This window comes from Mandrillus leucophaeus, unplaced genomic scaffold (assembly GCF_000951045.1).
Source record: "Mandrillus leucophaeus isolate KB7577 unplaced genomic scaffold, Mleu.le_1.0 Scaffold772, whole genome shotgun sequence".
NCBI classification, from domain to species: Eukaryota; Metazoa; Chordata; class Mammalia; order Primates; family Cercopithecidae; genus Mandrillus; species Mandrillus leucophaeus.
Window position 1 is genome coordinate 116,682 of NW_012108386.1, and position 10,285 is coordinate 126,966.

Genomic DNA, 10,285 nt, shown 5'->3' on the forward strand with positions numbered 1-10,285 from the left:
AGATGTCTGGCTTGACAAACACTTCTGGATGCCAAAGTAGCTGTTAGAAAAAGAAAACTAGGTTAGAGGCAGACTGTTGGGCCCTGCCACCCCAGGTGAATGAATGATGCCTGTGCTCAAACTAGAGTAGGTGAGATGAGTCCATCACGGCAGGTAAGAACTGCGCATGCACAAGCCAGAAAGCTACAGAGGGCCTGGAGTTTCTGAGCCAGGCATGCAGCCCTGGTTCAGAAGCGCTGGTCAGTGTCCGACCAACCTTTAGGTCATCAAGGGTATTCTGAGAAGTGTATGGCTATATAAGCCAAAAAACTTCTGCATCTTTTCTGTTCTTTTTTTTTTTTCAACAAACAAGTGTTTATTGAGCACCTACTATGTGCCAGGCACCATTCTAGACCCCCCAGAAGAGAAAAAGACAAAACACAAGATAGAAACAGCAAACACAAATTCTGAGGGAGAGGAAAGGAGCAGTTGAGTAAGACAACTAAGGGGAACTGAGAAGCCTAGGGTGATGGGGGGCCTCTGCCTTAGGCCTCTTCTTCAGCCTCCTTACTGAAATCCTCCTCCTCTTCTGTGGTAGCGTCCTGGTACTGCTGATACTCAGTGATGAGGTCGTTCATGTTGCTGTCAGCCTCAGTGAACTCCATCTCGTCCGTGCCCTCGCCTGTGTACCAGTGGAGGAAGGCCTTCTGGTGGAACATGGCAGTGAACTGCTCTGAGATGCGCTTGAAGAGCTCCTGGATGCCAGTGCTGTTACTGATGAAGGTGACAGCCATCTTGAGGCCATGAGGCGGCTGTCACAGACAGCTGTCTTGATGTTGTTGGGGATCCATTCCACAAAGTAGCTGCTGTTCTTGTTCTGCATGTTGAGCATCTGCTCATCGACCTCCTTCATGGACATCCGACCACGGGAGACAGCAGCCATGGTGAGGTGTCGGCCGTGGCGGGGGTCACAGGCAGCCATCATGTTTTTGGCATCGAAGACCTGCTGGGTGAGTTTGGGCACTGTGAGAGCTTGCTAGTACTGGCTCCCACGGCTGGTGAAAGGGGCAAAGGCAGGCATAAAGAAATCGAGACATGGGAAGGGAACCATATTGACTGCCAACTTGTGGAGGTCAGCACTGAGCTGGCCGGGGAAGTGGAGGCAGGCGGTGACACCTCTCATGGTGGCTGAGACGACGTAGTTCAGATCCCAGTCGGTTGGTGTGGTCAGCTTCAGAGTGTGGAAGCAGATATCCTAGAGGGCCTCGTTGTCAATGCAATAGGTCTCATCGGTGTTCTCTACCAACTGATGAATGGAGAATTGTAGGGCTCGACCGCAGTGTCATATACCTTGTAGGAAGGTACCACACTGAAGGTGTTCATGAAGCAGTCAGGATACTCTCCTTGGATCTTGCTGATAAGGAGAGTGCCGATTCCAGAGCCTGTGTCCCAGCCAAGTGAGTGAGTCAGCTGGAAGCCCTACAGGCAGTCACAGCTCTCCGCCTCCTTCCATACCACATCCAGGAACGAATAAACCTGTGTGTAGTGGCCTTTGGCCCAGTGGTTGCCTGCCCCAGACAGATCAAAAAGAAAGTTGTCTGGTCTAAAGATCTGGCCAAAATGACCTGCGTAAACAGGTTCTAGATCCCAGGTTCTAGATCCACCAGGATGGCACGAGGAACATATTTGCCACCTGTGGCTTCATTGTAGTACACGGAGATGCGGTCCAGCTGCAGGTCGCTGTCCCTGTGGTAGGTGCTGGTGGGTCGATGCCGTGTTCATCACTGATCACCTCCCAGAACTTGGCACCGATCTGGTTGCCACAGTGACTGGCTTGGATGTGCACAATTTCCCTCATGGTTAAAATTTAATTTTTTTGCTCGCCACAAGGTGTGTATGGAGCAAGAAAATATGTAATTTTTTTCTCTGCTAGTCGCAGGCTGAAAGGATGGAATGCGCCCCAGAGGCTGGAGCAGTGAGGTGTGAGCACCGTGGCAGGAAGGCTCTGAGAGCTTTTCTGTTCTTAAAATCTCAGAGAGACAGTGTCCAAATAGGACTTGAATGGAAGACTGCCTAATATTGCCAGGTTCCATAGACATTGGTTCCTTCGTTTGCCCTGAAACAGTCAGCCAACTTTCTCTGCTCCCTCCTATAGGAGAAGTGAACTTTTTCTAAATGCCAAGGGAAGAGATGGCCCTGACACGTGAAGTCCAATGTGTAGCCGCATCTTCCCACTTAGACCAGAAAAAGCCTCAGCAGGATCTCGGCGTTTTGGAATTGGTAGTCTCAGGAAACAATGTAGCACAATCGATCAGTCTGGAATGTTTAAGCATACAGGGCACAAGTAAAACCATAACTGGAAATTAATATATACATACACATAAATGCATACATTTTAAATGAAATAGGAAACATTTACAAATATATCATCAACATATAAATAAATAGAAATCAAAATACAAATATTTATACATACAACATTGTAGCACTGTCTGCCAGTTTGTGGTGGTGCCTTTGCATGCAAGCAAGAAAAAATTCATATAGATTATAAATAATAAAATATAGATCTTATATGTAATAACACAAAAATATACATTTATGCATACATAAATACATATTTGTATAAATATGCATATAATAAACATAATGCAAACACACACACAGATACACACACACACACACATTTGCGCTTATAGTTATACTAAAGGCCATAGGGCTAGCTTTTCACCTACTGGCAGGGAAGGGAACCAAAAAGGCAACAGTAATCTTTCCCTGCAATTTCTATGTGACCCTACACCTACAGCAAGCACTAAGCCAGAGAATTTTAATCAGAGCAGCCCGAATTCTGTCACCTTCCACTGGGAGAGTTGTTTACTTTCACAGATGTGTCGATCAGGGTAGGTGCTTTTCCTTAGAACACCTAAGGTAAGTGTATAAAATGATGTCCCTGTATATCTGGGTAGAGAAAGGTCTTTCTGCAAAGAGGAAGAAAGGCTAGATCTGAGCCTTCAGGATGCCCTGGGGTCAGTGTGAGTATTGGTGAGATAAGATGGTACTGGGCTGGAAAAACGGGTAGGCTAGGGTAGGACCAGCTCCTCCAATACCTTCCAATATGTCCCATGAGGTGAGACAAGGTAGTATCTCCTGTGAATGGTCCCAGAATAATAGGATAGCTAAACATTCACCTCCAATTTTTTTCTCCCTCTGAAAAAATAACATGGTTACTGGAAAACACTGTGTATATCACTGTGTAGTTTAGGGAGAGGAGCAACTTGGTCGAAGTGAAATCATTCCTCGTACATTTATGTGTGGCTCTTGGTCTGTAGTTCTAGAAGATGTCTCAGATTCACTCCCAAGTTCTGGGATATTTACAAAGGTATTCTAATCTGTGGAAAATTGTTAGTTGAATTTTTATGGAGGCAAGTAGAGTGAGATAGTTTCTATTCTAACAACTTGTTGACATCACCCTCTCTGGTAACAAATATCTTTAAAGAAGCATATTGAAACACATTATTACATACTATACAGCTTGGTAAACACTTAAATTTACTGAATACAGTAAAACAACACATCTTTTAAGTAGCATTCTTAGATTTATCTTTCAACATATAAACACCTCACTGCATACATTACATACGTTAGATCCACTCATTAAAAATAAAAGCTTTTTGCCATAGAATGTTTCTTACCCAAAATGCAATGGTAAGAAACATCTTTAAAAAAATATGCTTGGCTGGCCATGGTAGGGTGGCTCACACCTGTAACCCTAACACTTTGGGAGACCGAGGTGGGGCAGATCACCTCAGGTCAGAAATTTCAAACCAGCCTGGCCAACGTGGTGAAACCCCATCTCTATTAAAAATACAAAAATTAGCGGGGTGTAGTGGTGGTCACCTATAGTCCCATCTATAGAAGGCTGAGGCAGGAGAATTGCTTGAATCCAGGAGGCAGAGGCTGCAGCTAGCCATGATTGCACACTGCACTCCAGCCTGGGTGACAGAGTGAGACTCTGTCTCAAAAAAAAAAAAAAAAAAAAAGCTTAAACACTTTACACATATATGATAGCTTATTAAACACTTAAATTCCCTGAATTAATCCAGTTAACAACATATATTTTAAGTGACATTATCAGTTTTATCTTCTGAACATGTGCCTGCAAACCTAGTGAGTAGGTGTATGTAGTGAAATATTAGATGTACTCTCTAATATAACACTCTTCACAAGAAAGATTTTTAAATGCATAATTTTAAAAATCTATAAATAAGCATGTTTAAGGACTTCGTTACATACTTTATAATTTGGTAAACACTTGCATTTAATTAATACATTCATTGAATTAACACCATTATCAACTAATCAGTAACATTTTTAGAATCATCTTTTAAGCATATGCTTATAAACATTTTACAGTGAACCACATTCACTCACTGATGTAACAATTTTCAGAACAAAGCTTTTAAAATGCATGGAAAGAGGCCGGGCTCCGTGGCTCACACCTGTAATCCCAGCAGTTCAGGAGGCTGAGGTGGGAAGATCACCTGAGGTCACGAGTTCAAGACTAGCCTGGCCAATATGGTGAAACCCCGTCTCTACTAAAAGTACAAAGAAGATTAGCTGGGCCTGATGGCACCTACCTGTAGTCCCAGCTACTCAGGAGGCTGAGGCAGGAGAATCACTTGAACCTGGGGGGCAGAGGAAGTTGCAGTGAGCCAAGATTGCACCATTGCACTCCTGCCTGGGTGGCGGAATGAGACTCCATCTCAAAAAAAAAATATATATATATATATGTATATATATAAATAAAATAAAATGTGTGGTAAGAAAAATCTTTAAAGAACCATGTTTAAACACTTTATTACATACATTCCAGTTTGGTAATACTTGCTTGCATTCACTGAATTAACATAGTCACCAACTCATTTTATCAATGACATTCTTAGATCATCTTTTAGGCGTGTGTCTACTAACTATTCCCTGCATAGTATTACATCTACTCACTGAAATAACACTCTTCATTACAAAGCTCTTAAAATGAATAACAAAAGCATCTTTTAAAACATGTTTAAACATATTATTGCATGCTTTATCACGTGGTAAGCACTTACATTCAATGAGTTAACATAGTTACCAACTCATCTAATAAATAGCATTATTAGAATTATCTTTAATATAAGTGTCTACAACCTCACACTACATATCCCCTTACTAAAAGAACACTCTTCACAACAAAGATTTTAAGATGTATAGTAAGGAACTTCTTTAAAGAAACATATTTAAACATTTTATTATATATTTGCAATTGGGTAAACACTTGAAATCACTAAATTAATACATTTACAAATTCATTTTATCAACAACATCTTAGAAATATCATTTAAGGGCTGGGTGCGGTGACTCACGCTTGTAATCCCAGCACTTTGGGAGGCCGAGGCAGGTGGATCATGAGATCAGGAGATCGAGACCATCCTCGCTAACATGGTGAAACCCCGTCTCTACTAAAAAATACAAAAAAATTAGCCAGGCATGGTGGTGGGTGCCTGTAGTCCCAGCTACTTGGGAGGCTGAGGCAGGAGAATGGCATGAACCCGGGAGGTGGAGTTTGCAGTGAGCCGAGATCACGCCACTGCACTCCAGCCTGGGTGACAGAGCGAGACTCCATCTCAGTTAAAAAAAAAAAGAAATATATTTTAAGTATGTATCTACAAATACCTTACTACATGTTACTTATATAACAAACACCCTTCACAGTAAAGCTTTCAAAATTCATAAGGACAGTGACATCACCAAAAAGGCTGAGTAGAAGCAAGCTGGTTTCCACTTCCTGACTGACAGAAAACCTTAAACAAATTCAAAGCACCAAGATTATCATCAGCAATATCACAGAACTCAAATATGCAAATAAGATAGTTACTGAAGTAATGGAGAAGTGAAAAAATCCATGCAGATATAGAGGAGTAAGACTTTTATATTCCCGACATCCTAGCACACATCTGCCGGACACCAAGTGTGCAGAAAATCAGAGTAAGACTCCATCTCAAAAAAAAAAAAAAAAAAAAAAAAAAAGGTGAAGAAAAAGAAGATTCAGGAAGACAACCAGCTTTCCCGCCATCTGGGGATTCCAGACAGAAGACACCCACAAGAAGTATAGCCAGTGCCTTAAGGGAGGAAAAACTCCTGAGGACACCCAGAAACAAAGAGATTAGGTAACAGGTATCCCCAGCCTGGGAAATGTAGCTATTTAGCCAAAGGAGATGCCAAATCACAGTGGCTGTTCAGTGACACCATGCTGTAGGAGCTGTGTTTCATAGGTTCTTAGATCACAAATCCCTAGCTAGCCTTGCCAAGCTTCCCTGGTATTCCCTTTAGGACCTCCCTCATCTGGCACAAGAGGTGCCCTGAATGGTTGCTAGAGCTGAGGCAAACCTGGGATTAAGGTGCCATCTAGTGCCAAAAAGGAGGTAGTGACATAGCATAAAGGATATTCAAGGTAAATTGCAAACAATCTCTAACAAACACACCCAATACAAAATAAAACAAGCCAGATAGAGAAGATTTGAATGCATAACTAATCCTTTAATGCAGACACATGGATGTACATTCATAAGAGAAAACAGCAGACAAAAAAATCATAATCTTCCCGAGTGGACAAAGCAAGAAGCCACTGGCCAACACTAACTAAACAGTGATAGTTAGGCTCTCTGGTCAAGAATCCAAAATATTATATATATATTTTTTTGAGATGGAGTCTTGCTCTTGTCACCCAGGCTAGAGTGCAATAGCATGATCTCGGCTCACTGCAACCTCTGCCTCCTGAGTTCAAGTGATTCTCCTCCCTCAGCCTCCCGAGTACCTGGGATTACAGGCACCCGCCACCACACCCAGCGAACTTTTGTATTTTTTTAGTAGAGACGGGGTTTCACCATGTTAGCAAGGCTGTTCTTGAACTCCTGACCTTGTGATCTGCCCACCTCAGCCTCCCAAAGTGCTGGGATTATGGTGTGAGCCACTGCGCCCAGCCCCCAAAATAATATTTTTAAGGAAACTCAGTGATACACAAAATAATACAGAAAAGCAATACAGAAATTTATCAGAGAAATTTAAGGAAAAGATTGAAATTATTTTTTAAAAACATCAAACGGAAATCCTAAAACTAAGAAGTATATCGACTGAACAAAAATTCATGAGCGGCTCTCAATGGCAGATGAATCAAGCAGAGGAAGAAATCAGTGAGCTTAAAGACACGCTGATGGAAAATACACAGTCAGATGAGATAAAAGAAAAGAATGAAATGTAGTAAAGAAAGCCTGTAAGATATAGACAATCATATTGAAATAGTAAATCTCAGAATTACTGATATTCAAGAGGAAGCTGAGCAAAAGCAAGGAATAGAAATTTATTCAAAGAGGCAGGGTGCAGTGGCTCATGCCTGTAATCCCAGCATTTTGGGAGGCTGAGACAGGTGGATCACTGAAGGTCAGGAGTTCAAGACTAGCCTGACCAACATGGTGAAACCTTGTCTCTACTAAAATTACAAAAATTAGCCGGGTGTGGTGGTGCGCAGCTGTAATCCCAGCCACTTAGGAGGCTGAGGCAAAATAATTGCTTGAACCTGGGAGTCAGAGGTTGCAGTGAGCTGAGATCATGCCTCTGCACTCCAGCCTGGGTGATAGAGTGAGACTCCTTCCCAAAGAAGAAAAAGAGGAAAAAAATGAAAGTCTGTTCAAAGAAATAATAACAGAAAACTTTCCAAAATTTGAGAAAGATATAAATCTCCAAGTATAAGTTTAAGAAGGTCAGAGATCACCAGACAGAGTAAAGCCAAATAAGATTACCCTAGGACATAGGATAATAAAACCCTCAAAGATCTAAGACAAATAAAATACTAAAAGCAGCAAGGGAAAATGAGTGAATAATATAAAGGAGCTCCAATCTGACTGGCAACAGACTTCTAAATGGCAACTGTCCAACCCAGGAGAGAGTGGGAGTATATGTAAAGTACTGAAAGACTAAAATTGTCAACTGCGGATACTGTACCCAGCAAAGCTATCCTTCAAACATGAAGGGGAGATAGTCTTTCTCAGACAAACGAAAGTTAAGAGAATGCATCCCATCAGACCCCTCTGACAAGAAATGCCAAAAGAACTTCTTCAGTCTGAAAGAGAAAAACATAAATGTGCAAAAAAGAAAACATCTAAAGTTATAAAAACGAGTGGTAATAATAAGCTCACAGACAAACTCAAAATTTTGTAATTGTAACTGTAGTATGAAGTCCACTTATCATTTTAGTATGATGACTAAAAACAAATCTATCAAAAACAAAAGTAGCTACAGAACCTGTTAAGAGAGAAGAAATACAAAGATACATAAAGTGACACAATGAAATTCAAAATGTGGGGAAGTGTAGAGCTTTCTTAGTTTTTTTCTTTGTTTATATTATTTTGTGATTAAAGTAATCACTTTAAGATATTTTTGTAATCTTCATAATCACAGAACAAAATGTTCTAATAAATACACTGAAAATAAAAAGCAACAAATTAAAACACAGTACCATAGAAAATTAACCACAAAGAAGAGACAGTGAGAAAGAGAGGAGTTACAAAACAACAAAGATACAAGTCACGAAATGACAATAGTACTTATTTATCAGTACTCATTTATCAAAAGAATGAACTCATTTCTTCAATTGAAAGACATTGAGTGGATGAATGAATAAAGAATATACACACTGCCTACAATGAACCCATTTCATCAATAAAGACACGTATAAACTGAAAATGACAGGATGAGAAAAAATTCCATGCGAATGGAAACCAAAAAAGAGCAGGAGTAGCAATATTTATATCATATAAAATAGACCACAAGTAAAATGTTAAAAGATAAAGGAGGTCACTATATAATGATAAAGGGGTCAATTTTGAACACCCCAGTGGAGAAGCTGAGGTCAACATCAGATTTTAAATATTTAAGGTGGATACAAACCTATTTCAGCAATACAGACAATTAAGTGTGTTGTTGTGGACGATGATGCTGTTGGTAAAACAAGTCTCCTAATATCCTACACGACAAACAAATTTCCATCGGAACATGTGCTTACTGTTTTTGACAATTATGCAGTCAGTTATGATTGGTGGAGACCCATATACTCTTGGTCTTTTTGATACTGCAGGGCAAGAGGATTATGACAGATTACTACTACTGAGTTATCCACAGACAGATGTATTTCTAGTCTGTTTTTCAGTGGTCACTCCACCTTCATTTGAAAACGCGAAAGAAAAGTGGGTGCCTGAGATAACTCGCCACTGTCCAAAGACTCCTTTTTTGCTTGTTGGGATCCAAATTGGCCTCAGAGATGACCCCTCTACTGTTGAGAAACTTTCCAATAACAAACAGAAGCCTGTCACTCCAGAGACTGCTGAAAAGCTGGTCCGTGACCTGAAGGCTGTAAGGTATGTGGAGTGTTCCGCACTCACACAGAAAGGCCTAAAGAATGTGTTTGACGAAGCAATTTTGGCTGCCCTGGAGCCTCCAGAACCAAAGAAGAGCCGCAGGTGTGTGCTGCTATGAACATCTCTCCAGAGCCCTTTCTGCCCAGCTGGTGTTGGCATCATACTAAAAGCAATGTTTAAATCAAACTAAAGATTAAAAATTAAAGTTCATTTTTGCAATAATGGCAAATGCCCTGCACCTACCCACATACACTCACGTGAGACACGGCCATAGGTATGGCCCCTTCCCCCTCCCAGGACTAGGTGACTTTGAGTAATTGTGTATTGTCAGAAAAGTGATTAGTACTAGTTTTGGTTTTGTAGCTTGAAAAAATATTTTTTTTGTTTGTTTAAAAGTAAGGCATACAGACTAACGAATTGTTGAAGCTGCTCCCTGGTTCCACTCTGGAGAGTAATCTGGGACATCTTAGTGTTTTGGCTTTTTTTGTTTTTCTCCTCTTTTTTTCAAGGACTGTGTGTGGGGTTTGTTTTTTAGTCCTGTTTTTTTAAATTCATTAACCAGTGGATAGCCCTTAAGGGGAGGAGGATGGATTGATTCCACTTTTCACTTCCTAGATCTAGTTTAGAAAACATGTTCCTCATCTGGTGCTCTTAGGAAGGAGTAGAGTAAATGCCTCATTTAGTAACATGCTCCTTTTTGAAAGTTGCCTTTTCTCCCCACCCTGGAGTAGATCCAGTATTGGATGAAACTCCTGAAAGTGGGTGGAGCCTGTCTTGCCCCTCCTCTTTTCTAGGACACACTATATGTGATTGTGACTTTCAAGGACATTTGTTTGCCATTTGCTGATTTTTTGGGGAAG

The 10,285-nt window shown here is 40.8% G+C and overlaps 2 pseudogenes across 1 annotated transcript; one reads left to right on the forward strand and one right to left on the reverse strand.

Moving 5' to 3' along the window:
* Window positions 1–345: 345 nt before the first annotated feature.
* LOC105529589 lies at window positions 346–1,837 on the reverse strand (annotated as a pseudogene). Its single transcript, XR_001004534.1, has one exon. The product of XR_001004534.1 is annotated as a tubulin beta chain-like (transcript).
* A 332-nt stretch (window positions 1,838–2,169) lies between these two features.
* On the forward strand, window positions 2,170–9,543 carry LOC105529601 (annotated as a pseudogene).
* The last annotated feature ends 742 nt before the right edge of the window (window positions 9,544–10,285 follow it).